Source organism: Triticum dicoccoides, chromosome 2B (assembly GCF_002162155.2).
Source record: "Triticum dicoccoides isolate Atlit2015 ecotype Zavitan chromosome 2B, WEW_v2.0, whole genome shotgun sequence".
NCBI lineage: Eukaryota > Viridiplantae > Streptophyta > Magnoliopsida > Poales > Poaceae > Triticum > Triticum dicoccoides.
In genome coordinates this window covers 575538717-575545089 of record NC_041383.1, presented here as the reverse complement: position 1 = coordinate 575545089, position 6373 = coordinate 575538717, and positions in this window count along the sequence as shown.

The window sequence follows — 6373 nt, the reverse complement described above, 5'->3', positions numbered from 1 at the left end:
GCCGCCACCTCCCACCTTCTCCTCGTTTTCAGCGCCGCCCCACTCTACCTCCGCCACTTGTCGCGCCGCCAACCGCCAGCCGCCGTCACGTCGTCGCCCTCGGCCAATCAGGCGCCGCCACCTCGCCTATCCACGCGCGCCCAACCAACGGGACGGCGCCACGCATCCTCCCCGCGCCCTCCTCTCCCCGCGCGGCCCATGAAGCCCATCCAGGGCCCGCATGGGCTCGAGCCCCGCCGCCGCGGCCCGTAGCCGCCTGAGCTCTCGCAAGACGCGCCCCGCTCGATCCCGTCCTCGCCGCCCGACTCCTTTGCCGCCGGCGCGTGGGATCCTCGCCGCCGCTGTGGTCCGCCTCGCCACCGGCGCCCTTCCAGGCCGGACCTCGCTCTCGCGCCCTGCTCCTTCCTCCTTCCTCGCTTTCTCCCTACCTCACGCTCTCTCTTCTCCTCGCAGAACCGCAGCCGCTGCTTACTGTCGCTGTCGCCGTCGCCGAGTTTGTCGCCGACCTCCTCGCCCCGATCTTCACCGGATCCGGGATCCCCGACCCCGGATCTCCCCATTCCGGCCACCCCCCTAGCGCCCCGGCCTCCTCCTCGCTGGCTCCGGCGAGCTCCAGCCGGATCGAGCCGCCGCCGCCGCCTGTGTCCTTCCAGGACGAGGCGCTCGCTCGGTCTAGCCATGCGTTGACCGCGCTGGCCAGCTTCGTGGGCTGCAGCCGAAGCCAGCCCAGCATCGCAAGGCCCAGCGCCCTTCCAGCCGGCCTGCTTTGGCCTCCTACACCGACCGGGCCTTGGCCCATGGTGAGGCAGCCCTCCAGCGCCCCTTTTTTTCATTCCGTTTGGACCTCTGTCTAGATTCGGCCCATATAGTGTTTTTCCCTGCGCTGCGATTTTCTCTAATATCCAGTGTATTAATAGTTTTACAGAAAACCCCCTAGACTTCATGCATATAATTACTCACAGACCATGCATCATATGTAGAAACTTCATATATGTAAAATGCTCAGAAAATTGTGTAGATTAATAATATGCCACTTTCATCTATGTTAAAAATGTTTAACTTGTTGTTTGTTTAAATTTGCTAATATGCCATGTTAAAACGATTTAATTCATAACTAAATAACCGTAGCTTAGATTTTAATAAACTTTATATGTAAATGGGGTGGAAAAATGCCTAGTTTAACATGGTGCACTCTATTTTCCTGTTTAACAACAATAAAATTTTGTTTAGGGCAGAACAGTACCGAATCTAAAATATGCATATGGGGATTTTCCGGAATTATTGTTTGTTACATCCGGCCTCATTTAAACTTGCCTAGATAGGTAATTTTCATATGCTTCACCTCTTGCCATGTTTAGCAACATAAAATATTGTTGGGTACATAACCAAAATCAAACTAAATAATTGCATGTGGTGTTTCGTCAATATGCAACTCGTTGCACATTGAGCTCCACTTAATTTGTAGTGTTGTTTGTTGCACTTTGCCATGACATGCCTTATTAAACCGGACATGCATCATACTTGGTTGTGCATCCTGCCATGCCTATGTGATGGTTGTTTACCATGTTGTCTGTTTCTTTCCGGTGTTGCTTCTTAGTTCCGGTAATGTTGCGATTGTGAGGATTCGTTCGACTACTCCCGTTCGTCTTCTTCATGGACTCGTTCTTCTTCCTTGCGGGATTTCAGGCAAGATGACCGCTACCCTAGATCTCACTACTATCATTGCTATGCTAGTTGCTTCGTTCTATCGCTATGCTGCGTTACCTATCTTTTGCTCATCAAGCCATCCCAAATCGCCATGAACCTCTAACCTTTGACACTTCTCCTATGCAAACCATTGCTTGGATATGTTACCGCTTTTGCTCAGCCCCTCTTATAGCGTTGCTAGTTGCAGGTGAAGTTGAAGATTGCTCCATGGTGGACAGGATTTTGGTTGGGATATCACAATATCTCTTATATTATTAATGCATCTATATACTTGGTAAAGGGTGGAAGACTCGGCCTTATGCCTGGTGTTTTGTTCCACTCTTGCCTCCCTAGTTTCCATCATACCGGTGTTATGTTCCCGGATTTTGCGTTCCTTATGCGGTCGGGTGATTTATGGGACCCCCTTGACAGTTCGCTTTGAATAAAACTCCTCCAGCAAGGCCCAACCTTGGTTTTACCATTTGCCTCACCACCACCTATACTTTTCCCTTGGGAGTCGCTCTCTCGAGGGTCATCTTTATTTTAGCCCCCCCCCCGGGCCAGTGCTTGTCTAAGTGTTGGTCCGAACCGAGCAGACTGCGGGGCCACCTCGGGGCAACTCGAGGGCTGGTTTTACTCGTAGGATGTCTCATCCGGTGTTGCCCTGAGAACGAGATATGTGCAGCTCCTATCGGGATTGTCGGCGCATCGGGCGGCTTTGCTGGTCTTGTTTTACCATTGTCGAAATGTCTTGTAAACCGGGATTCCGAGTCTGATCGGGTCTTCCTGGGAGAAGGTCTATTCCTTCGTTGATCGCGAGAGCTTGTCATGGGCTAAGTTGGGACACCCCTGCAGGATATAATCTTTCGAAAGCCGTGCCTGCGGTTATAGGCAGATGGGAATTTGTTAATGTCCGGTTGTAGATAACTTGCCACCAGATCCGAATTAAAACGCATCAACCGCGTGTGTAGCCGTGATGGTCTCTTTTCGGCGGAGTCCGGGAAGTGAACACGGTTTTTGGGTTATGTTTGACGTAAGTAGGAGTTCAGGATCACTTCTTGATCATTGCTAGTTGACGACCGTTCTGCTTGCTCTCTTCTCACTGTTATTTGCGTATGTTAGCCACCATACTTGCTTAGTCGCTGCTGCAGCCTCACCACTTTACCCCTTCCTTTCCTACTAAGCTTTGCTAGTCTTGATACCCACGGTAATGGGATTGCTGAGTCCTCGTGGCTCACAGATTACTACAACAACAGTTGCAGGTACAGGTTATGCGATGATCATGACGCGAGAGCGATGCTTACTTGCGTTGAGTTCTTCTTCTGCTTCTTCGATCAGGGGATAGGTTCCAGGTCGGCAGCCTGGGCTAGCAGGGTGGATGTCGTTTGAGTTTCTGTTTGTGTTCCATCTGTAGTTGGATGATGATCTAATGTATGGTGATGTTGTATTCGTGTGGCATGGTATGCCTTGTGTATGTATCCCCATCTATTATGTAATGTTGATGTAATGATATCCACCTTGCAAAAGCGTTTCAATATGCGGGTCTATCCTTGGTGGGACCTTCAAGTTCCTTTTGGATAGGGTCGCATATTGGGCGTGACAAGTTGGTATCAGAGCCTCGACCGACCCTCGGAGCCCCCTTGTTTGTTGGCCGTTGTTGAGTCTAGATGAAAACTATTTTGAGTCTTAGAATTATATATATCGGAGAGTAGGATTCTTTTTACTCCTCAGCCCCTTCGTTGCTCTGGTGAGGTCTCTTGACATAGATGTTTTGACTTTCCTCTCCTCAAATTTCACTAAAAAAAATTTAGGATCACGCGGGTATCTTGGGATCGTTCCGATAGTCTTGTGACGAGAACATTGTTGTTGGTGCCTCCTGACATTTAGGGGTTGTGGCAGTGTCCCGGGGAGTTGAGCTCCGAGGTGTTGTCGTCACAATTTTATCGCTGCAGTTCTGGAATACCTGAGATTTGCCGACATCGAAAATCTCTTTTATACAGTTGTTGGTGAGATAACCCCGATAACCTAGTACTGGGGCGAGCTCGGGAGTATTGCCATAACTCGTATAACGGATGCTTTTCGAAGGTTGAGGTACACGATTTCCGGAGTTTTCTTGGTTATGTGTTGACAGATGGATACAGCTGGATGTAGGGATTGTTAGTTTTGGGTGAGATATATATTGCTTCCCCTGAATCCCCAACACCAGATTGCATAACCAGAAAGTTTCGGGAGTTTTATAGGTGGGAATTCAAGTAGCTCTAGTTTTATCTTTCCAACAGACACATGATACGATATGGAATCTATCATATGTTTGTTTCCGGCTTATTTTCGCAAGCCAATCCTTTGTTTTGTTTTAATTGAAGTATACGAGTTGCTTCAATGTCAAGTGTTGATTCCATACCTTTCAAGCGGTGTTCTCATATTTCTATGGGAGTACTAATCCTTCTTGATCACTGAGGTTGTCATGTCAACTATTTTCCAAACCGGCGTGCTTCTCTTCAAGTGGATCCCATCATTGTTTTTCCATCCGCAAGATCAATTCTAAGTTTTCTCAATGGTGTTTATTCCATCTGTCCCAAGTTGTCTTTGTTTTTCCCCACCCTACCACCCTTTTTCTTCAAGGACCCAGATTTCTTAATCAAGTATCCATTTATTCATGTGAAGTCTCTTCACTCTTTTCAATCAATGTTCTTATTCGGTGATTCTCAGGAAGATACTAACAGAGCTTTGAGTTCATCATTCTTCATTCTCGTATTCTTCTCCGGTGGATCCAATTCAAGCTTTCAGTGTTGATCATATTCTTTTCCTCGTGTCAAATGCTTTTTCATACCGGTGCACCTCTTAATCTTTCACTTCTCGCTATTCATTTGTTCCAGAGTGTTGAAGATATCTCGGAAGACTCGTGTTTCCATTCTCAATCCATTCAAGCTATTTGGAGATTATTATCTCATTCAAGTCATTTAATTCAACCGGTGCAATCTCTCTTTTCAAGCAATCGTCAATGGTGGTTCTTTTGAGTGGGCCCTAACCCACAGGTCTTTTCCCAGGATCTTACCTGACTCTTCTAATTATTCCGGAGCCATTCCTAATTCTTTTCAAAGTGTGACGTAAGAATGAACTTCATCAGTCAGATGTTTTTCCAAGATCGATTTCAAATCATTTCATTGTTGGCTCAACCTCTTACCTTTCATTCTCCCGGAGTATCTCAGTAATTTTGGTGGTGTTTCTCGTCGTCATTTGAAGATCAAAGAAGAGTTTTTCCTCTAAATCTTGGCCATTCTCTTGAAGATTCATGGTTCTAGATTCATGCCATCCCCATATTTGTTTCGATCGTGAGAAATTCTTCTCTTACCATCCGGAGCATTTCATGAGTTGTTTCCATTTCTTTCCTTCGAAGGCCTTCATGTCATAATTATTCATTCAAGCTTTCAGCTCTCGTTCTCCAAATCATACCGGTGCATCGTTCAAGTATTATCTAATCAGCTCGGGATCTCTGCGTTCACTTGTATCTAAATCCCCGCAAGTATATTCATTCGTTTTCCAATTCTTCCCGGTGATTTGTGCCTTTGCCACTTTCATTTTCAATTATTACGGTGGTTCGTTCGAGAGTTCTCTTTTCTTGGTTATCATATCAAATCATTCGTTGTTTCCAAATTCCACCGGTGGTTCCTTGAAGACCTTCACAAGTTTGCGCCATATCTCTTTTAATCCTTTCTATGAGAATAAGTAGTATGCCAAATCCGTTGCTTGTCATCAATTTAAATTGGTGAAGGATATGCATGACATAATTCTTATTCTTGTTTCATCCAAGTGATTAATTCCTTCTTCCGGAGATTGTTCATGATGAAGTAATTCTCGGTTCTAGTGTTTCATCTTTTCGTTTCCGGAGTTCCAAGTTTTCTTGGTTATATCGTCGCAAAGCTCCATCTAAATCATCGCAAGGCTTCACCTTGTGTTTTCAACTTTTTTTTCTTTTCATCATCCTTTTGTTATCGGAGTTCTTCATGGAGGCTCTACATGGTGGTTCAACAAGGATTCTTTTCATTCTTCAATTGTTCTTCAAGATTTCTCTCGAGGTGATGATCCGCCAAGCTATACTCAAAATTAAACATGGTGCTAAACACATGTTTTGTTTTGGGGAGTTCAAGCATTCTTCATCTTGCATTCCGAAGTGCAATCCTTTCTACCTTATCTTTTCAGATGGTGTTATGTCATTCTTGACAATTCGAGTTCATGTTTGATGATTCACATGTTGTCAAGAATGAGGTATTTTAAACCCATCATTTTCTTCCTTGGAGTTATCTTGTGTCAGATTTCACCTAAAGCCTTTCCTTAAGGGATGTTGCTATTTGTGGTGCTTATCATTGATCCAAGTTTTTTCCTATCCTCTCGAAAAGCAGTTTTCATCTCTTCTTTGATCTCAAACAAGCAATTGTCTTTCGTTAGTGGCAGAATTTCACCTCAAGTTTTGAGATGTTTGCCATAAGCCCACAACAAACTTGTGCTTTTCATTGTTGATTTTGCAACAACTCCGTTCAATCCTTCTTTGCAAGGATGCTTTCCAAATGCAATTGTGGTAGGAGTTGTCATTTCCTTCTCCGTCCCTTTATCCCAACAATCTAACTTCTATTCTTTCGTTCCGGAGGCATTGTGATGTTGTGCTCTTCACTCATCATCTCGAATTGTG